We start from the raw sequence: 14452 nt of genomic DNA, 5'->3' as shown, positions 1-14452 counted from the left end.
CATTCCTAATCATTGTTGCATCTAGAGAAAGAGAGAGATAAGCGTGAAATGACAGAGAAGGTATTGCGCCTCTGCAGCAGCAGCGCCGTGCTCTACCTGTGCCTTCCACCCGAGACCACAGCCGCCGCTCTCAAACCATTTGTCTCCCTTGCTCCGCCTTCTTGCACACAACTTCCTCTACACAACACGTCTCCCTCTTTGCGCTCTATCCGCCGTCGCCCGCAGCTCCCTGCTTCAAATGCTGCATCGTCTCACTTTCCCCTCTCTTCGCATATCAATTGATTCCCCTTTTTTTTAATAAATCCCTAAATCTCACCTAGAAACTCTATGAAAGCGTACGCTATTTTATAGAGGTCCTTTTTGACTGTGTGCGTGTGTGTGTGTGAGAGAGAGAGAGAGAGAGAACTCTTTCAGCACCGGGCAAAGGAGGTGAAGGCGCGCTCTAATAGTGTGAAGCCATGGTGGTGCCTTTGCGGTGACAAGCTCGGTGGTGCCTTTGCATCCAAGCACTCTGCTGGACCCCATAAGACCAGGGAATGTCTGCCGATGGTTGTCTTATTGAGGAATCAGCTGAAGTATGCCTTGACCTATCGTGAAGTGGTTGCCATTGTGATGTAGCGACTCATCTCTGTGGATGGGAAAGTAAGGACGGACAAGTGTTACCCTGCTGGGTTTATGGATGTTGTGTCCATTGCAAAAACTAGAGAGAACTTTTGGCTGCTTTAGGATAGCAAGGGAAGATTCACTTTGCACTCCATCAGCCTTGAAGAGTCTAAGTAAAAGCTATGCAAGGTTCGAGCTACCTGCTTGTGTGAGAAGGGGATTCCCTACATCACTACATTTGATAGGAGCACCATTCGCTATCCAGATCCCCTTATCAAGGCCAATGACACCATTAAAATTGAAATTGAGACTAGAAAGGTTGTAGAGTTCATCAAGTTGGACATTGGCAACATTGTTATGGTTATTGTGGTCGCAACAGAGGCAGGATTGAGATTATCAAGCACCGTGAAAAGCATAAGGGAAGTTTTGAAATTGTGCAGGTACAAGATGCTGCCGATCAAGAGTTTGCCACCCGGCTTGGAAATGTGTTTAGTATTGGTAAAGGAAGCAAGCCTTGGGTGACACTACCGAGCGGCAAGGGTATTAAGCTGTCTATTGTTGAAGAAGCCAAGAAGAAAGTAGGAGCTCTAAAGGGAACTGTGGTTTGAGTTTCTTTTTTGAGGAGGCTTCTCTTTTGCAGATTGATGTTTCCTTTTGAGGTATAGTACTAGGGTCTCTTGACACAAAGAGTCTTTTGAATCAGGCTTGGCTTATGCTCATGTGAAACTCATTTTTGAGCTCAAGCTAATTTTGAATGCTACGATTTCTTTTACTCGTGGGACATTTTAAGATGAGTGTATCCAAGCTTGTTATTAGGATTAAGGTTGTGCTTTCGATATCTTGAATGAGGAATTTTAAAGAGGTGTATTGTATTGTGTTGTTATGGTGAGCAAGAGTCTTCAGAGCTGCTTTTTACTTCACAGAGAGAGAGAGAGAGAGAGAGAGAGAGAGAGAGAGAGAGAGAGAGAGAGAGAGAGAGAGAGAGAGAACATCTGTGTGGGAAAGCAGTTAGTATCATAGAGAACAAGAACTTGATTTCAGCATGCAGGAATCTAACTACAAATGACCATAAATGAAGAGAAGTGCATGATGAGGCAGGTTGATGCAGGCGATGGTGATCAGATGCAGCTTCCATTGTTGCCGAAGATGATGCGGGCGATGTTGATGCTGAGGCCAGGGTAGGTGGTGAGCGATAGGTTGGGCAAGGTAAGCTTCACACATAGAGAGTCAGAGCTTGGTAGGCCGGCACCAGATTCAACAGGGACGTGCATTGTAGTGCTAGAGGAGGCGGCTACGCTGTGGCACCACTCAGTCCAACCATCACCACCATCAGCACCAGAAACACTGCGACCATGCGCTTGCCAGAAGCCATCCCTCTCTCTCTCTCTCCACATCATGCTAGCCCGCTCATGTACTACCTTTTTGGCAAATTTGCATTGACTCTTCCTGAGAGAGAGAGAGAGAGAGAGAGAGAGAGAGAGAGAGAGAGAGAGAGAGAGAGAGAGAGAGAGAGAGAGAGAGAGAGAGAGGAGAGTGAGGGTTTCTGTGTGTGCTGTTGCAACCATCTCATCTTGTCATCACTTTTCTCTCTTGTCGGCAAGCTGTGTAAAGTTGTCTCGCTATCACCTCTACGTCTCTCTTCTCATCCATGTAGGTGCTTTTCGGTATAGGCTGTCCAATGCTCGGCTGTATCGTGCAACTTTGTTGCTATAGTATGGGGTATTGTATGTGCAAGTGCCAGCTTTGACCGCGCAACCCTAGCCCATCCCAATCCGTCTTCTTGCCATCGATTGCGATCCTTCATCTTGCCATGGAACGGGATCTTGCCCGTGGTGTAGTATGTGACTGCTCTGCGTTTTGCATGAGTTGATGAATATATGAGCAAGAAAGTTCCCAAGACCAAACTCAAAATCACTCCCAAGCCCGACCCCAAGCCCGAGTCCAGAGTGGCGCTCAGATCCTCTATAGGGCCTCTTCCAGTCTAGCTCCCATCTTGCAAACCTCAGAGACCACGAGGCCTGATATCCTCAAGCGGTATGGGACTACATCAAGGCTCACAAGCCCATAGTAGTATTGAGAAATCACAGATCTTATGTGATCCTCCCCTTAAAAAGGCATTTGGACGAGACAATGTTAAGGTGTCAAAAGTTCTCAGTACTTGTCAAGAAAGGTTTGATGGGACTGTCTGCTTTGTTTAAGTCAGTTTTCACAAGAAGACTTAAACTGTTGCTTTGGGGGAAAAACATGCCCATGTTGCTTGTTGTCTGGTGTTTTAGGTCGAGCCATTATTCGATAGTTTATAGTTTAGCTTCATTTTTATGTGCCATATCCGTACAATATGCTAGTCATCAGCATTGATGGAGTCATGCTGTAAATATCCACTTTCTAGCAAGACAATTTGAATGATTGGAAGATCCATACCAATTAAAATTGTGAGCGGAGGTCTAAATATTGAAATAGTTAATAGGAGTTTTGATTATGAATTGAAAAGTAATGGTGTTCCAAGGATCCTCTATCCTCTTGACTGAGAGAGAGAGAGAGAGAGAGAGAGAGAGAGAGAGAGAGAGAGAGAGAGAGAGAGAGAGAGAGAGAGAGGATCCTACGAGTAATTGTTCACCAAAACCTTTTGTAGGAACCAATAGGAAAAAGAACAATGAAAATCTTAACAAAAAAAGTTGCTCAAACATATGAAGCCCAAGCGAGAAAAATCCAAGCCAAAGAAGAGTAGAAGTAGAGGAGATTACAGTTAAATAAACAGAGATTGAACCAGAAGATAATATTTCCAAATATTGTGTTACTTTTTTTAAAAGTAAACTTTGATCTTTTGGAATTTAGGAGGTAGTCTATCCATTGAAAACTCTTTTTATTGTAGTGCATCAATATATAACAAACAATAAATATTTTGTTGATGATAAAATTTACTAATTGCGTACAAACACTTGCTAGGGTTTGTCTTTGCTCAGAAAAACTTGCTCGGTGCGTGGTAAGACTTGTCATCAGCTGAATACGCAAGTCCTTCTGCGCATGTGTGTGTGGGTCCTGCTTTATTTATTCTCTTTAGGTCACTTGGGCCTCATCGGACAGGGTCCCATAAGTTAGTGGGAACTTTATTAAAAATCATCGCACTCGGCGAGGATCTGTAAGTTGGTGAGAACTTCAACTTCTTCTGCTGCTGCTGCTAGGGTTTAGGCCCCTCGATCGAGATCTGCAAGTTGGCTCCGTTCTTCAATGGCTTGACACGTCAACAATCTGTGACATCCCCCCTTCTTGAAAGAGAGTAATCGTCTGCGATTACAGTATATCTGCAAAACAACACAAGTTAGCTATTTTTTTTTTCGAGAGACATTTTGAGGGACAATTAGTTTGCTCTTTTTGTTAAGGGAGTTGGCTTCTCCTTTCAACTCTTTTGTCAAGGAGTTGGATTCTCTTTTCGTCCAGGTCGGAACTCTTGATATTTCGACGTAGTAAAATTAGCCATCACACCCAGACCGCACTGATCTTCTATGGGTGATTTGATGCACTAAAGTTACATACCCAGGCAATCTCATCCAATTAGGAATATTCAGTGGTTGGCACATCACAATGCAACACAAATGCTCACATATGCATGTAACAAGACACAACGAACAACGCGGCTGAGTACTCCCTCGAGACAAACGGTCTGCAGTATGAAGCTACTCATTGACTACCTCGTCACTCCCCTCGCAAATAACCTAAAAAGGTACACGCCATGAGTTTAGCGGATTGGTACAACAAAACGCTCCCCATACCAAAGTCTGTTTCGCGTGGAAGTTCAAGCATACAACCAAACGCTCCCCTGACATCCCGTCTGTGTCGTTTGAAGGTTTTCTAGCATACAGCAAAACGCTCCCCAAATATCCCATCTGCGTCGTTCTGAGGTTTTCAATCATACAACAAAATGCTCCTCAAACGTCCCATGTGCGTCGTTTCGAGGTTCGGACAATACCAAAATTGCATTCCTCACTACTCCACCCCGGAGGAAAATCATCAATCATTGTTGAAACCGATATTGAAACCATAGTCCACACAAAATTTAGGTCTCACATCCCCTTACTGAGTAAATCTATTCAAAGAGCGTGTAGCATAGTGACTGGAAACGGACTACGAAAACCACTTCTGTAGATAACTAGATGTACCCTCAATGTGTCTTAGTTTGACTTTCAAACTATATGGCCATTCAGCCTGCACTCTAGCTACTTGTCTAATTCTAACCCATCCAAATTACTCAAAAAACATGGTTATAAAGTTATGCTAGGTGTAAATTTGCATCTATACAAACTCTTTATAGCTTTCATCCCTCAACAAATGAACTATAATCACAAAACAAGAAATTGATACAAAGCAATGTTAGTTCTTGCATGTATCTTTGTAGCTATTGACTCATAAGTTCGAGGACAGACTCTTTTGGGAAGCCATGATTTTGAAACACAAAAACTTCCTCTCATTTTTTCCTTTTCTCAATTCTCCCCCCCTCCCCTCCCCTCCCCCAAAATATGATACCCCCTCCCTTATTTTTAAGCTTTGGAGATAAATTATTAGGGGGATGCCCCTAACTTATACACTTATGTAACTTGTAAAAAAAAAACCCACCCCTGCACTTACGTGGTGCGGTAAGTTTTCCATGGTGAGTCCCTCGAGCCATATACTTCGGGCAAAAGTTTTCTTGAAAGCTTGCCAAGTCCTTGGAGTGTGCGGCTTGGTAGCCATAGACTTCCACCATGTCATGACACGGTATCTGAGAAAAACGACAGCTCAAAACAAATCTTGGATTCTTCTCTTGCAAGTGATCTTTTTAGCTTATGCCCTGTAAGAAAGGACGGTGAAGACGAAAGCGCGTCTGATGTGTGATGAATAAGGGTGGGAGTAGCTAATATGTCCGGGGTTGGGACTTGAAGATACTTCAAATAAGATTCCAATAGACTTTGGAAGAGTCAGTTTGCTCTATCTACTCTTTTCTAGGACCGATATGCTCTGAGAAAAGCACACACATGATGCTCTGATACCACTATCACAAGATGGGCACCACGCGCCAATCGAAAAGAACACAGTGAATAGACTTTCAACACTTCAATAACAACTAAAATTGAGAGATTGATGATTTTACTCCCGGGTCGAGTAGTGAGAAATGTTGTTTTGATATTCTTTGAACCTCAAAACAACGTAGATGGGACGTCTAGGGATTATTTGGTTGTATGCTTGAAAACCTCGGATCGACACAGACGAGATGTCTGGGGAGAATTTTGTTGTATGCTAGAAAACCTCCAAACGATGTAGACGGGATGTCTAGGAGCGTTTGGTTGTATGCTTGAACCTCCAAGCGATGCAAGCTGCACTATGGGGAGCATTTGTTTGTACCAGTCCTCTAAACTCATAAACCGTACCTTTTTAGGTTATTTTCGAGGGGAGTGACGAGGTAGTCGTTGAGTAGCTTCATACCACAGAATGTTTGTCTTGGGGGAGTACTCAACGGCGCTATTCATTGTGTCTTGTAACATGCATATGTGAGCATTTGTGTTGCATTGTGATGTGCCAACCACTGAATATTCCTAATTTGCTTGGGTATGTAATTTTAGTGCATCAAGACACCCGTGGAAGATTAGTGCGCTCTGGGTGTGATGGCTAATTTTACTACACATGAATATCAAGTGTTTCGATCTGGACAAAAGGAGAAGCCAACTCTTCTTGACAAAAGAGCCAAAAAGAGAAGGCAACTCCTCAACAAAAAGAGCAAACTGATTGCCCCTCAAAAAAAATTTTAGCTAACTTGAATTGTTTTGCAGATATACGGTAATTGCAGACGATTACTCTCTTTCAAGAAAGGGGGATGTCACAAATTGTTGACGCGTCAAGCCACTGAAGAATGGAGCCAGCTTGCGAATCTTGGATGAAGGGCCTAAACCCTAGCAACAACAAAAGAAGTTGAAGTTGTCACCAACTTATAGATCCTCGCTGAGTGGGAGTATTTTTAAAGAAGTTCCTGCCAACTTATGGGACCCCGTCCAATTGGGGCAAAGTGACCTAAAGAGAATAAATAAAGCAGGACCCACGCACACATAGAAGGACTTGCATATTCAGATTGATGATCTGGCAAAAAGCTATACCGACGCCCGGATTTTGTGCTTACTTGTTGAAGTGGCAGCTTGTATAGATTTTCGTGATTTACACTGGCTTATTTTTAGCGCCAGCTTTTGAGCCAATTGCTTTTGAGTTTCAAGCTTTTCATGTAAATTGCTTCTAAAGGCCAAGGGCCTATAAATATGTGCAGAGGGCTCCTTCTCTGGCATGCTTTAGTGAGAAGGTGTAGAGCGTGAGTACCGGCATTGTACTAAGTTCAATTAATATAAAGAAATACCAATAGGGACGCCAAGGTTTGGGGCCAATACTCTCTGGGGTGGAATTCGGCCACTCCGTGTCGCGTGTGCTCTTTCTTTTTCAGTTTTGGTTATTATTGAAGTGTTAAAAGTTTTGTTTAGTCTGTTCTTTTCTATTGGCATGTGGTGCTCATCTTGTGACAGTGGAATCAGAGCATCAGGTGTGTGCTTTTCTGAGTGCATACCGGTCCTACAAAGAGCAAATAGAGCAAATCAGCGCTTCCAGAGTCTATTATAATCTTATTTGAAGTATCTTTAGGTCTTGATCCCAGACTTATTAGCTACTCCCACCCTTACTTCATCGCGCATCAGGCGCGCTTTTGTCTTCACTGCTATGTCTTACAGGGCATAAGCCAAAAACATCACTTGCAAGAGAAGGATCCAAGATTTTTTTCAAGCTGCTGTTTTTCTCAAATATAATGGTGGAAGTCTATAGCTACCAAGCCGCACACTCCAAGGACTTGGAAAGCTTTCAAGAAAATGTTTGCCGGAAGTATATGGTTTTTCACATCTTCCTTTGCAATGCAACTTCTGGCAAAGTGGGGTGTCACAAATTGATAATGTGGCATGACCACCCGTGGGCAGTAGACTTGGTGACATGGCAGAGAGCTATACGAACAGGCTGGCACCAGTATGGATTTTTGAGTTTTGCACTAACATGCTAAAGTGGCAGATGGTACGGATTTCTGCGTTTCATGCTGGCTGCTGGCATGGCAAGGCTGTACGGATTTTTGCAATTTGTGCTGATGCTTTTTGGCAATTTTTCAAGACCATTTACTTTTGGGACATTTTGCTTTTTAGTTTAACTGCTTTAGGGGCTCTGCTTTTGGGCATCCCTTCTAAGAATAAAAGAGCCCTAAGGGCCTCACTTCTGAGAGCATCTCGACGCAAAGTTTGAGTACACAGATCACCTGCGAGAGTTGTACTTTTCTCAAAGATAATATAAAAGAAATACCAAAAGGGGGCCAGTCTTTGGGGCCAATCTCTATGGGCACAGAACTACACCGGGCCGTGTCGACCAAATTGAACTGTGATTTTAAAGTTGTGAAGTAATTTAAGTCATTCTCTCTCATGTTGCAACAGATTCTAGACTTGGGGTGTCCAAGTTTGTTACAGTGGTATCAAAGCATTAGGCATGTGCTTTTCTCAAAGAATACCGGTACTACTAAAGAGCAGACAGATCACTTGGACACAATTTTGGAGATTGATCCTGACCCTGGACTTATTAGGCACTCCCACCCTCACTCCATCGCGCATCGGGGGCGCTCTTGTCTTCATCTATTTGTCTTACAGGGCATAAAGCCATAAAGAATCTTAGATTACATATGGGTTCTCGTGAAGAATCTGATGGAGTTAACACCTCTCAATGGGAAGGCAAAGAAAAGTTGAAATCTGGTGTGGGAACTGAAGAAAAGAATGAAGATTTGGGCAAATTTTTTGGTAAAGTTTACCAGAGCAGAATACAAGTGTCCACTGCACGTTGACATGGGTGTGAAAAGATTGATGAAGTACTCCTGAGACCCGAGATTTGCGAAACACCTGAAGATTAACTGATTGATGAGATTTCACTCGAGATAGCGTGAGGCCATTGATTCCCCTCTCAGGACGAGACAAAAGTTGAAAGGACAAATGAGTGCAAAAAAGCGAAAGCTTTCTCATAGGAAGAGCTGGAACAGAACTGTTGACCAGAAGATGAACCCGATATTGGAAAGGACACAGAAAGAGAAACTGATGTACTAACAATTTTGTGATAGATCACCAAAAATAGGAGCGAGGAACTCTCATTTGTATGGATTTGGAAGCATGGAGCTGGACATTCACTCTTTTGCCAACGAGGTGAGCCATCTCCTTGCCGGTTTTGCAGGTGAAATCAAAGATGAGATGGTGAGATCGAGGGTGACGACAACTCAAGAATGAATTGCATATCTTTTTGATTCAAGATAAGAATGATGAATTTGAATGAATGAATGAATGATGACATATGTTGAATGATTCTAGTGCATCAAGATTCCCATATGAATGAGATGACTAGATGTTGTGATGAGTGCATCAAGAGTTCCTACGGGATGAGATGTCTACACAGGGATCTAGGTGCATCAAGACTTCTGGATGGATGAGATGACTAGATGATTGAAACATTGTGTTCAGTACGTACTAAGTGTGTGAATGAAGAACTTTGAAATAGGAATTTTCGAAGATGATTCTGATTTATGTATGAGATTATTGTTGTCTGGAAGAACTTGCTAGTTGTGTGTAGATAACAAGTGAAATTGATGATGATGAATGCAATTGGGAGCAATGACCGCTCCACAATGAATCCGATAAGTATCATGAATTTTGAATGAAACTAATGTTTTATGAAAGAACCCGCTATTTGTGAACAGGTAGCAGGATTAAGAATGAGATGATGATTTTGAAGTAGTGACAATCCCCGAATGAACCTCATAATGAATCATGGATCACGACTAATTCAATCAAATGAATGATTAAACCATTCTGTCTAGTATGAACTTGGTGATGAATTGGGATCCACAGAAAAGAACTCTCGCACACAACACTCCTTGAGGCGAATGACTACTTGCACACGATAGTGCTTGAGTCAAAAATCTCTATAGACATGATCGCAATATGGGATTAGTTAATCCAACATCAGTGGGGTCTGGAATGGATCTAGATGCGAATACTAAATAAGTGCTGGCAGTCATGGTCTGAGATTTGGAATAAATTTTTCTGTAATTGATTTGTCGTGTGATGTCCCGTGATGTCATGTGCAGCGATGTGATCGTCGTCTTTGTACAAGTGTTAGATGTGTTGGGTCTAGTGCGTCGGTACTTAGGGTCAGTGCCTATTGAACTAGTTTATGGCTTATGTCTTATTTTGCAGGCGTAATTGAGGGTGATTACAATTTTTTCAAGAGGGGGGTATGTCACAATGTGATGATGTGGCATGACCACCCACGGACAGCCAGCGTGAAACGCAAAAATCGTACAATTTGCCACGTCAACTTGCAGTGCAAAACTCAAAAATCCATACTACTTTCAGCCTGTTCGTACAACTCTCTGCCATGTCATTAAGTCTGCCCGCGGGTGATCATGCCACATCATCAATTTGTGACACCCCACTCTGCCAAAAGTTCTACTGCAAAGGAAGAGGGGTAATCAAAGGGATGGCAACCCTACCAAGGGAGTTCTTTTGTGGTACACAAATGCCTCTCAAATGGTTATCCATATCATGACTATTTCTCTCCAAGGGTTCTTAGAAGCTTATGTCTTAGCCATGTCTTACATGCATGATTAAGATGGCACATTTTTGAAAAAACCTATGAATTTACAAACCTTACTAAGACTAATAACTTGGAGTACCTATATAAAATTTTCTAGCCTTTGAAAACCAATATATTATGGGTGGTAGTTGCGTGTGCATAACAAAGCTGATAAAATGAGTACCAGTACACCAAAAGCCAATAATTGAAGATGAAAGGGGTTGGAAAAATGATTTTATAGAGCCAACTTTGATTTGGTATATGATAGGGCTTAGGAAAATGATTTTATGGAGCCGACTTTGGAAAATTTTCACCATTTATGATGAGAATTCACCATTTTTTTGCCATTTATGATGAGAATTCAAAAACCATCTATGAAAAAGAAGATTCTAAATAATTGTGAGCTTTTCAACTAAAAATATTTACATTTCGAGCCTCAACTCCTTGCAAAAAATTGGGGTGGCTTTCTTAAAAAATTGAATAGGTTTTGGATAACATGAACCTACCTTTTCTCAAGCTCTGGTATGCTAGTGTCCTCTAGCATTGACCCTTGCTGTAGTATGCTAGTGTCCTTGGGCATTGACCCTAGCTGAAACAGTGTCATAGGATAATGATTGCACTACCTTTTCTTAAGCTCTGGTATACTAGTGTCCTCGGGCATTGACCCTAGCTCTGTTATGCTAGTTTCCTTGGGCATTGACCCTAGCTGAAACAGTGTCATACGATACTAATTGGACCACTCTTCTTACATGGGAAGTTCTAGAGCCTAGACATGCTCTCATCGACAAGAATCTACAAGCCCATGCACATGCCTTATAGCTCCTCTACACATATTATCCCTAAACTCCTACAACCCCAACCATGGTATTGATGGAGTTATCATCCTGAGCTATTACATGTCACTCCTTGCAGTGCATGTTAGGCAAACTCTAGACCTTAAACATACTAGTCCCAAGATGTGGAGCACAATCTTTGAAAAAGGAAAGATGCGTCTATATTTGAAGTAAAGTTTTTCTTAGCACATTCTTTTTACACATGGTGCATTCTTTCTTGACACCTATGGTTCATTGGGCATCTAGAGTAGCCAAGGAATGGAACGCTCACACTATCAGGCAAAAGTAGTGTTTCAAAAATACACATCATGGAGGTGGAAGGAAAAGGAGCAATGCCTTACATGAGATGGTCAATTGGTTCTACAGAGTTTTAGCGGGGGGAGAGAGGAAGAAGACTAGAGTGCAAAGAAGTTTGAAATGCAAAATAGAAAAAGTGGTTAGCATGAGATGATCACAATCATATCATGCTTTGAGTGCAAAAGATCAATTTCAATGATGGTTGAAGACAAGGGGGCAAAAATGGTAGGCGTTGGGTAGAAAACTGATTAATTTTTGACACTAACCATTTCTATTGTAAACATGCATTGTAATGCCAAGTGATTTCTTAACGCCCCAATCAGTAGTTCCATGCATGAAGTTTCATCTATTTTGGAGTTTTTTTAATTCCTATTAGTTTTATTAAGTTTTATTAAAAAAAATTAAAACTTTACGTACTATATAAGTCAAAAACTCACAACTTGAATTTCATTTCTCGTTGCACATTCTAGAAGATCCTCTTTAGCCCAAATGAGCATGCACTCATATCTTGCACCACATGAATGATACACAAGAGTAGACCATTACAGACATCCATGTCACCACCACCACTCACACCACAGAAAATCTGCAACCAATACCTCAAGAAAAATCCATGGCTTCAAATACACAACCTCAACCACATATGAAAAAATCAACACCACAATTCGCTCCAGAGGCCCAACAACCTCCCCAACCTTCAAATCTAGATGATCACCGCACACCTTTGCCGGATCCCCCACCAATCTCACCTCTAAAGTGAGCCATGCAAGAAACAAGACCAAGTGAAGAAGAATACCGAGGTCCGTTGTTAAATGAGTAGGTCTAAGTTGCATTTGATGCAAATTTTGTTACCAAGACCTCTCACCCTAACTTTGTCATCGATCGATAGAAAACCAAACAACATTCTCCAAAGAAACATTTTATCATCGTCTTCACATCTAGAGTGCCATATATTCTCCAACACCAGGCCCCATTTGATCCTGCTCCATCATCTTTTGCACAAGTTTTGTTGAAATTTCCAACCCAATGCTCAGACAAAGCCAGCTTCCCATAGATGCTTCTTGTCGAGGGGGAGCTATATGGACAAACTGACAACCTTACAGATTTTTGAGTTTTGCAGTGACATGCTGACGTGGTAGATGTACGAATTTTTGCGTTTCACACTGGCTCTTGATGTGCCAGGGCTATACAAATTTCCTCAATAATTTGCGTTCATTCTTCTTGGCAATTTTTCAAGACCACTTGCTTTTGGGACAATTTGCTTTTGAATTTAACTGCTTTTGGGGCTCTGCTTTTGGGCATCCCTTATATGAATAAAAGATCCCTAAGGGCCTCACTTCTAAGAGCATGTGGACACAGAGTCAAAGAGCACAGATCACCTGTGAGAGTTGTACTTTGCTTAAAGATTAATATAAAAGAAATACCAAAAGTGGCGCCAATCTTTGGGGCCAATCTCTTTGGGCATGCAACTACATCGGGCCATGTAGACCAAATTGAACTACAATTTTAAAGTTGTGAAGTATTTTAAGTGATTCTCTCTCATGTCGCGACAGATTCTAGACTTGAGGTGTCCAAGTTTGTTACATGGGGTATCCTAAAATGCTTGCCATGGAAACCCTAGCAGATGGACCATACTATGGTCGACTACGACCTTATGAAAGGAATATTACCCTAATTTTTGGTGCAAGTTTTAGGATGGAAAGTCGATCGAATTTTTGAGCTTGACAGATGTTGAGATTGCTTTTTAAGTTTGAGCTTTGTTTGAACTTGTTTGGTGATCCTGTTTGGAATTTGTTTGAAATGGATGATATCTGTTTTGAACTTTTCTTGGTGCCAATTTGAAATGTTTGACTCTGGTTTTAATACCGGTTTCAATGATTGATGATTTTACTCCTGAGTAGAGTAGTGAGAAATGCTGTTTTGGTATTCTTTGAACTTAAAACAACATAGACGGGACGTCTAGGGAGCATTTGGTTGTATGCTTGAAAAGCTCGGAACGACGCAGATGGGATGTCTGGGGAGAATTTTGTTGTATGCTAGAAAACCTCCAAACGATGTAGACGTGATGTCTGGGGATTGTTTGGTTGTATGCTTGAACCTCCAAGCGATGCAGGCTACGGTCTGGAGAGCATTTGGTTGTACCAGTCCTCTACTCATGGCCCAGACCTTTTTAGGTTATTTGCGGGGGGAGTGACGAGGTAGTCATTGAGTAGCTTCATACCACAGAATGTTTGTCTTGGGGGAGTACTCAACATTGCTATTCATTGTGTCTTGTAACATGCATATGTGAGAATTTGTGTTTTATTGTGATGTGCCAGCCACTGAATATTCCTAATTTGATGAGATTGCTTGGGTATGTAATGTTAGTTCATCAAGACACTTGTGGAAGATCAGTGCAGTCTGGGTCTGATAGCTAATTTTACTACACATGAATATCAAGTGTTCTGATTTGGACGAAAGGAGAAGCCAACTCCTTGACAAAAGAGCCAAAAAGAGAAGCCAACTCCTTAACAAAAAGAGCAAACTGATTGTACCTCGATTTTTAAAAAAAAAAAGCTAACTTGAATTGTTCTGTAGATATACAGTAATCACGGATGATTACTCTCTTTCAAGAAGGGGGGATGTCACATACTATTGACGTGTCAAGCCACTGAAGAATGGAGACAACTTGCAGATCCCAATCGAGGGGCCTAAAACCTAGAAGCAGTAGAAGAAGTTGAAGTTCTCACCAACTTACAGATCCTCGCCAAGTGGGTCTATTTTTAAAGAAGTTCCCGCCAACTTATTGGACTTTGTTCGATGTGCCCCAAATGACCTAAAGAGAATAAATAAAGCAAGACCCCCCCCCCCCCCCCCCCCCCCCCCCCCCACACACGCACACACACACAGAAGACTTGCGTATTCACTTGATGATGTGGTAGTAGGCTATATTGACGCCCGGATTTTACGCTCACTTGCTACGGTGGCAGCTTGATTTCTCGCCTGGAGTGTCCAAGCCTGTAGCAGTGCTATCAAAGCTCATAAAGATTCTTCTTCTATGAAGGATCCAATCCCTTCTACACCTG

General features: G+C 42.0%; 1 pseudogene; it reads left to right on the top strand.

Annotated features, from left to right (window-relative positions):
• The first annotated feature begins 482 nt into the window (after positions 1-482).
• Positions 483-2043, top strand: LOC147458462 (uncharacterized; annotated as a pseudogene).
• The last annotated feature ends 12409 nt before the right edge of the window (positions 2044-14452 follow it).

The sequence above is a fragment of the Adiantum capillus-veneris genome, chromosome 5, assembly GCF_014529385.1.
Source record: "Adiantum capillus-veneris isolate H3 chromosome 5, ASM1452938v2, whole genome shotgun sequence".
NCBI lineage: Eukaryota > Viridiplantae > Streptophyta > Polypodiopsida > Polypodiales > Pteridaceae > Adiantum > Adiantum capillus-veneris.
The sequence above is the reverse complement of the archived record's forward strand: the minus strand, read 5'-3'. Positions and strand labels throughout refer to the sequence as shown.